Source organism: Magnolia sinica, chromosome 12, assembly GCF_029962835.1.
Source record: "Magnolia sinica isolate HGM2019 chromosome 12, MsV1, whole genome shotgun sequence".
NCBI lineage: Eukaryota > Viridiplantae > Streptophyta > Magnoliopsida > Magnoliales > Magnoliaceae > Magnolia > Magnolia sinica.
This window is the reverse complement of record NC_080584.1, coordinates 22216629-22226236: the sequence shown is the minus strand read 5'-3', so window position 1 is coordinate 22226236 and position 9608 is coordinate 22216629.

Sequence of the window (9608 nt, the reverse complement as noted above, 5' to 3'; positions counted from 1 at the left end):
TACCCTCGGGCGGGTAAGGCCACACCCCCTCCCAACCGACCACGACACAGTGGGAGACGCAGCCTCCTGGTATTCGGCACTCAGGCGCTCATGTATCCACTCGGTCTCGACGTTGGGGCGTCTCCTGGCCTCGGAGGTTTAGGGATTTTCACCCAGGGACATCTATGGCGCCCGTATGCTAGAACCAAACATTTCCGGTGTCCCATCTGACCATCCACGATATGTCTGTGGAGGCTACGGCCCTGATGTCACTAGGGCACACAATGCAAGATGCATGAGTCATACAATCCAATCATGCATCAATCGTACGCATACCGTGCACTCATGTGAGATAACCTCCGCCTATCGGGGAGTCTCATAACAACCTGCCCAATGACATATGCAATGGTCAACCACATCTCATAACAAACATGCAGATGATGCGTATGGGCATGTATGATGATGCTATGCTGTCACATACTCATAATCGGTGTCAACAACCGGCATCGACAATCGACCTCGACAATGTGGACATTTAACCGACATTGCCCCCAAGGAATGACCCAGATAGAGCCAAACACATAATGGGCCCACGGCCTCACATAAAGGCCTGATATACAACACAGTGGGCCTTACTCAAGGGCCACATATACACAACAGGCGGGCCCTGATCATGGGCCTCAAATACATGACGTGTGGGCCCTACACATGGGTCTCGAATACATCAAATGGGTCATGCATCCTGGGCCATGAATACATCACAATGGGCCTTTCTCATGGGCCTAACATACATCATAATAGGCTCCATAGCCTAGTCTTCAAATGCACCCCAATGAGCCTCATCGCATAGGCCTCATATACATCATATTAGGCCTTAAACACGAGCAAAATACACATCATAACATGCCTCAAATACGAGCCGCATATACATTACATTAGGCCTCAAACACGGGCAGAAATACATCACAATCGGAATCCACAATCGGCCACGATGATTGACCTCGATCGATAATCGGTCAATCGGCCGCGACAATCATAATCAACAATCGGCCACGATAATCAGCCTCGATTGATAATCAGTCAACCGGCCATGACAATCATAATCGGTAATCGGTCACGATAATCGGCCTCGATTGGTAATCGGTCAATCGACCACAATAATCATAATCGGTAATCGGCCACAATAATTGGCCTCGATCGATAATCGATCAATCGGTCATGACAATCATAGTCGGTAATCGGCCACGATAATCATCCTCGATCGATAATCGGTCAATCGGCCATGACAATCATAATCGGTAATCGGCCACAATAATCGGCCTCGATCGGTAATCGGTCAACCGGCCATGACAATCATAAACGGTAATCGGCCACGATAATTGGCCTCGATTGATAATCAGTCAATCGGCCATGACAATCATAATCGGTAATCGGTCACGATAATCGGCCTCGATCGGTAATCGATCAATCGACCACAACAATCATAATCGGTAATCGGTCACGATAATCGACCTCGATCGGTAATCGGTCAATCGGCCATGACAATCATAAACGGTAATCGGCCACGATAATTGGCCTCGATTGATAATCAGTCAATCGGCCATGACAATCATAAACGGTAATCGGCCACGATAATTGGCCTCGTTGATTGGTCGAACATAGCCTATGGGAAGGTCACAATATAGACATTCAACCATCATCGCCCATCAAAGTGGACATTTAACCAACATTGCTCCTAAGGAGTGGCCCACATAGAGGTGAACATAAAGTGGGCCCATGGCCTCGTACAAAGGCGTAATACACATCACTATGGGCCACATCACATGGGCCTCGAATACATCATATGGGCCGAAATTACATTACAATGGGCCTCATATATATATATATATATATATATATATATATATATATATATATATATATATATATATATATATATATATATCAAGGTAGGCCTTAACGGATGGCCACAGATACATCAAGATGGACCTTATAAATGGGCCACTCCAATGGGCCGAGTCGAATGGGCTGAGTCGAATAGGTTGAGTCAAATAGGGCGAGTTAAATGGACCGATTCAAATGGACCGGATCAATAGGCTGATTCAAATGGACCGAATCAAAAGGGTCAAGTCGAATAGGCCAAGTCCAATATACCATAAGTACGCCGTTAGATACCATTGAAGAGCATAAAAATGAATCATGTCCAAATGATCATTTGGACCATACCACAAATGACAATGGTGTTAAATTTCAATGACCCACCATAGTCTTTATTTTCCATCTAGTCTGTGCATAAGGTTACAAAGACCTGGATATAGAGGAAAAACGAATATCATACTAGTTCAGAGCCCCATAGTCCCAAAGGGTTTTCAATGGTGGGCGTTTATCCCACTGTTCTCTACAGTGTGGTCCACTTGATATTGGATCTGCTTTATTTACTTATTTATTTATTTATTATTATTATTTATTTACTTTTTTATCTCAAGTCGGGAGACAAGATCGCCAAATGGATAGACAGTAGGGATACATCACATACATCATGGTGAGGCCAATCATCAAATGGATGGACGGTAGGGATACAGCACACACATCATGGTGCGGTCCACGTAGTGGCCTACTATAACATATATCATATAATATATTATAATATGATATAATACCATATAATATAATATGATATATTATATTATGATATAACATGGCATATAGAGGAAGGCCACTGTCGAGAGACTCTCTGATACTCTGGACGGTGCTGATCTAATGCACGAGATCATGGTGGGGCGCATGAAGCAGATCAACAGGATGGACGATATGGGTGAAATAAATGAGACCCAAGGAACTGGCTGACATTGAGAGAGATAGAGAGAGAGAGAGAGAGACCAGCACGTGGCTCTCTTTTTCTTTTTTCTTTTTCTTTTTTTCACTTCTTTTTTTTTTGTGTTGAGACAAAACAGAGGTGGTCCCACGTAGGGCCCACCACAGTAGCATTTATTATAATATATTATAATATAATATAATATAATATAATATGATATATATTATATACATCAAACGTCCAGGCCGTCCAGGGCCCGGACAGTACACACATCAAGGTGCTGCCCCACACGTGGGGTGGATCCACTCCACACGCACCACAGTGTGGCCCAACAAATGGGTGGACGGCGTGGAATAGGGTGGGTCCCACAGACCCTGGTGAATAGGAAAAACAAATTCCAGAATGATTCAAAACTTCTGCGCCCAAAGGGTTTCAATGGCGGACGCTCAACCCCACTGTTTACTACCGTGTGGGCCACCTGAGTTATGGATGAAGCCGATTTTCGGAGGGGCCTCACTTCAGGAAGTGGCCCACCTAATGAAAGGTGTGGATAATCAACATACATCATGGTGGGGCCCACGGCTGGGCCCGTGGGCTGCTGCCTGTCCGTCCGTCTGCCAGTGTGCAGGCCTTCTGACAGCAGCAGCGCCTGGCGCTGCATCATTTATTTATTTATTATTATTTTTTTTGTTTTCCCACATATTTCATATGTGGGGCCCACGTATTGAGAATCCACTCCGTCCAATAGATTCTAGGGTCCAAAACACACCCAAGAAGCCCAATACTCGAGCGTTTTGGTGTATAGAAATAGTAGGGTGGGTCCTAACATCCTTGAATAGTAAGAAAGCACAATTTTCTATGGTATGGCCCACTTGATCATCCGATTGGCTTCATTTTTTGGCTCAACGCCTAAAATGAGCTAAGGAACAGGGTGGACGGCATGGATTAGATCAGTGAATCAAGGTGAGGCTTGTAGGAGTGGCTCACCCAAAACCACTCTTTCTCTTTCCCTTTTCTTTTTTTTTTTTTTGATGTTAGTACACCCCACTGTCTTCACGCTTCAGCAATAACGTCCAGCGTCCCTGGACGCTGGACGGTTGCATATTCATCAAGGCGGTCCCACATGGGCGTGGCTCACTTGACCGTTGGATATTTATGTTTTCTCATCACCGTTAAGTAGGGCCCATTTCACTTGGACAGCCGTGGGGATCTATTTGAGGAACGACTTAGACATCACATACACCAAGGTGAGTCACATCTGGGTGGGCCACACGGCTACATCATCACACCAAAATATTGAAAGAGGGAGGGGGAAGAAAGAGAAAGAAGCACCCACCTCATAGAAATGGAGAAATCTACCCTAAAGATGCACCCACCTTCCTTCTTTTTTCCTCCATAGTACTCCAAAACTCCAAGGAGGCACCTTCAACGGTGGAGATGGACTTCCAATGGTGGGATTGAAGGGGATCTAAGGTAAATGTGGCTAGGAATGGGAGGGCTACCATGGACGTTTCACCTTCTCTCTTGCTAGGGGAAAAATGAAGAAGAAGAAGAAGAGAGAGAGTAATTAATTCATGTAAGGCCATAAATGCTAGGGTTGACTCATGGGGAAAATAAATGTCATAATTGCTTGTAAGCATTTATTACTTGGCATGGGGTGATGGCATCATCCCATGACAACTTAGGAAATGGTGCCATTGTGATATGTGGGACCTGCAAATGTGAGGTCCATAGCTATTACAATGCGCGAGCTACATCTCATGATCTAAGCATCGCATTGACGCACGAGACGCGGCGTTGGAATCGCGACGTCGGCGCGGTCGCAATGGTATAAGTCTCGGGTTGAGCCGACTCAGATATATGGGGCACATCCCAGGGTCACGCGCAAACGCCGATAACCGACCGTGGGTCGCCGAAATTCAACCGGGATGACCGGCGAAGCCTACGGAACAGTTCGGGCTAAGATATGGGTCTTACATAGTATCACTTTGTTCATAACATAGTGGAAGATGGACAAATCTCTTTGTAAAAAATCTACACCATCAACAATGTAATGAATATGTTGAGGAAGTCTATTGTAAGAGAGAAGCTTATTTGGTGTAGGACTTTTGTCGGACTTATTGTTACCTAATGATTGGTGATGTTTGGGCAATTGGTACTAAGAGTATTTTTAAATAAACTAGTCATTAAGTGAAAGAATGTTAAAGCGGTGGTGAATATTCATGAACTCTCTCTCTCTCTCTCTCTCTCTCTCTCTCTCTCTCTCTCTCCAAAAAAAAAAGACAAGATAGCCTTATTTCTTAGCCTTTAAGCAAGCCTTCTCCATTGGGTGTGTTGTCTATGTAAGAGAAAATGCATGTAAAGACATGAATCATCATATGGTGAGAGAATGAGAGTGAGTGGTGAGACTTGTACTTTGATTTTTCTGTTTTTAGTAAAAAAGAATAAAGCTCTATGTTGTTACCCATGGTCATAAGCATATTGCCAAATTACATAAATATGTGTATCTTGTCTTTGGTTTTTCTTTTCTTCTTTCTTTTGAGTTTAATTTGATCTCACTTTCTTTTCTTCTTTTTCGTTTCGGTGTTGTTTCACTTACATTGGTTGTGAACTTGTGTTTTTCTCTAACTGGTTTAAGGGGTATTTTCTCTACACTAAATTCTAGTTTCTTTCATTTCGACAGTGAATTTGTTTGCTTGACATTTTGACCATAAATTTGGCCCATTGTGGTGAACCACATAAATTTTGTCTTGTGATTTATTATTGTATTAGAGCTTCTTTTCTTATTCAATTTATTTTCCTTCATTTTATTACACAAGCTTATTGGTTGGAGTTGTGACGTAGGGAATGACACGATGAGGTTGATCACTATGTTCTTCAGGGATAACTACTTTGAATCCACAAAATTTATCTAGACTTTTCATACAGATCTCTCGAATCCATGAGGGATGAAAACAAAAATAATTTTTAATAATTTGAAATAAGTTGACTGATGATTAAAAACAAAAAATGGAATTACAATCCTTTAAATGGTGAACCCAAACCTAAGATGGAGTTTTAGACTTAAACTCCAACTCGAACTCCCAAAAAATATGACTTGTTGTAACTAGTAAACTTATTATTTATAGGCGTTCATGGTAGACTTTAAGGTTTTTGGCCAAAATTATAATGTCTAATTTGACTTAACAAATTTATTCTCCTAATTTTTCTAAGCCCTTTTCATATAAGGCATGACTCCTACAACTCAAAGAATCAAAAGTTGTGATTGAATTAAAACTTACTATTTATAGTAAAAATGGAAATAAAATGATCTTTCAACTATTGTTCCGATGGAATCTCACAAATTCAGATAAAATAATACAGTGATTGGGACGTGAACTCATCGACATCCAAAATCCATACTGATGCAAAACTTAGATTAGACGCCCATGTAACATCATGCCTAAAACCTCCAAAATCAATGCGTCTTCTAGATGAGCTGAACAGTATATAAAATAATTCAATGGGCCCATGCACATTCTAGAAAATTTTTAATGGGGTCCACGCCATCCTAATGAGATAACAAGGAAAAGCACATGATTGACAGGATTTCATGCCATGCACAAATCAAGTTGGATCCTACACATCACCTTCCAGGTGGAGCCCGAGGTACTGGTTGGTGTTGTGGGCCCCACCATGTTGTATGTGCTTTACCCATACATCATGGTCTACCACACCACTGATCCAAATGAGGCAGATCCAAATCTAGCTCATTTAAGGGCAGGAGCAGAAAAATGAGGCAGATCCAAATCTCAGGTGGACCACACCACGGGATATAATGGTGATTGAATGCCCTCCGTTAAAAACTTTCTAAACCCCACTGTAATGTTTATTTTCCATCCGACCTGTTAATTAGGTCACACAGACATAGATGAAGATAAAACAGAAATATCAGCTTGATCCAAAACTTTTGTGGGCCCTAAGAAGTTTTTAATGATAAGTATTCAATCACCACTGTTTCCTGTGGTGTGGTCCTCTTGAGATTTGGATCTGTCTCATTTTTGGACTCATGCCTAATATGATCTGGAGAAAAAAGATGGACGGCATGGATAAAAGTCATACATCACGGTGGGGCCCACAGAGCACAAACCAGTACCGACATGATGATCACTGCCGAATCCGAGTAACCTACACAGTTTCGTAATGGATCCGATGTCGTTTTTAAGTGTGGGCCATGGAGACATGGACAGCCACTAAATAATAGAGAAATGATCGAGTGCTTTGAGAGCACCATAAGTTATAGACTTCTACTTGCATCAGTTAACTTGGATTGTAAATCGATTGATCTGAACTGTCCATTAAGTCCAGAACACATTCCAATGGCTGTGATGCAAAAAATTCCACCTGATCAGGTGGCCCAATCAATCTTTGATTTGGCCTCATTTTTATAGCCACCCATTTTCCAAGCCATGTTTGGGATTGTTACAATTGCCTTAAAAAAGCCATTCTTTCAATCATGAGTATTCCATAATGGTCATGACCAATAGGCAGATGAAGTTCGTTAGTCCGCCTATTTTTTTGTGAATGATCTTGACCATCCAATTTTTAAAGATATTGATCAAATGGTTATATTTGTCAGATCAGTGTAATGTTTGGATGGTACAGTGTAATGTTTGGATGGTAAAGCATAGAATATGCGCTGCACCTAATGAACGGTCTAGATCAATGGATTGAACGGTCTAAGTGTCGCAATGCAACTAGAAGCACTGAAGCATTTATATAAATAACAGAACAAAGGATAAGCCGTACACCATCTCTTTCCTAGTCATGTCGGCAGCTACATTTATATTAGGAGCTATCCCAACCACTTCCACGAGTGAAACGGGGTATTATACAATGCTCCAGAGTAAAACAGTGGTCAGAATGTCGGTTTGTTCAAGTGGGGCCCATCTCTCGAGACTCAAATGGTTAATACGCTGGCCTCTATGCCAAAAGCATTCTAGATTGGAAGATCACCTCCGTTGAATCCTTATGGTTGAATGTGGGCCATTGTTATATTTTCTTTCTCTTCTATAATTTTTCCAGCATGCAATTGGAGGGCTGTAATTATCTAACATGTAGTATTTTGGTTGATGGACCATCTACAGTACGACTGTATCATATTAACGGTTTGGATTGCAGATCATGGCCCCGCTTGTGCAAACGTGATCACGACTGTATCATATTACGACTGTATCAAAAACCAATCCTACATTAGATATTCTAGCATTCTGGGTCAAGCATTGTATGATAGGCTATCATACGTGTCCTCGAGAAAATTTCCCACAAATCATGGGATAATGCAGATAAATGATCCAGTAGAATTTGGACCACGTATGCAATTTAAGTGACATTGACATGAATTATTAGTAATGGACCTACCCACTACAATCTATCAAACAAAGGGCCCACTGACCTGGAAAATTGGATCCCTACGCGTAGGAATGTTTCCTGTATTGGGGGAGAATTATATATTTATATATAGAGAGAGAAATGCTGACACACAACTGGTTGGACCGTCCAACTAGTTTAATAAATTAATGCTAATTAATGTAGAGAGAGGAGTAGGACTTTGTTGGAATAGGATTAGAGAGTGACAGGTTGAGTTGCAAGAATCGCTACCAAAGTTAGGTCACCAACTTCTGTGGGACCCATCATGATGTATGTGTTGTATCCACACTGTCCATCCATTTGGAGAGATCATTTTTGGGCATGAGACAAAGAATGAGTTAGATCCAAAACTGGAGCAGACCCCACCACAGAAAGCAGTGGGAAGAGTGACGCCCACAGCTGAAACCTTTCTAAGGTCCACTATGATGTTTATCGGTGATCCAATGTATTTATAAGTTAATACAGACATGATAGAAGGGAAAACACAAATTTCACCTTGATCGAAAAACTTTAGTGGTACTTAGATCCAATGTGTTCATAAGATAATACAGACATGATAGAAAGGAAAACACAAATTTCACCTTGATGGAAAAACTTTTGTGATACTTAGAAATTTTTAACTGTGGACGTCACTCTCTCCACCATTTTCTATGGTGAGGACTACTCGAGCTTTGAATCTGACTCATTTTTTCATTTCCTAAATTGATATCTCCAAATGGATGAATGTGTTGATACAAGATATACATCATGGTGGGTCCATAGAACTTGGTGATGTCACTTCAATAGCCAGACTGGCTACTCAACCTGTCGGTAGCTAATCCGCATCCGACTTTGCTGCACGTTACCTTTCAAACGGGTCATTCAAAATGGTTATTGGCTTCGGTGGGCTTTATTGTGGCGTTAATGTACCCAACCATCACATGTATCAATGTTAGACTTATGGACTAAAAATCAACCCCATTGGTGGTTCAGTTGGACCACACAATTGGAAACAGTGTGCTAAAAAATCTCTCCCTCCAAAATGATTCATTTGATGAGGCTCACTTGAATCACTTGTGGATCGTATTATAAAAATCAAAGGAGACTTTTATACCTCAAATGTTCTATTGGTGTGGCTCATTTGAGTTAGGAGTCTACCATATATTTCGGTTCTAGACCTACGATGAGATTGCATATCTAATGGTTGGAGTGAATCTTATATATATGACTTAGTGGGCCATATAAAAAAATCAACTTTCGTTTTTTCTAATGTTGTTAAACTTCTTCAAATGCCAAGCGAAAAGGTGTTCGGGAAAAAAAAAAAAAACAGGAGAGTGGACTAGGTGCAGCCTGTTCTCACTCAGTACTGTGCATCCCAAGCCCTTGAGCCTACCTTGATATAAGTATTGTACATCCATGCCCTACA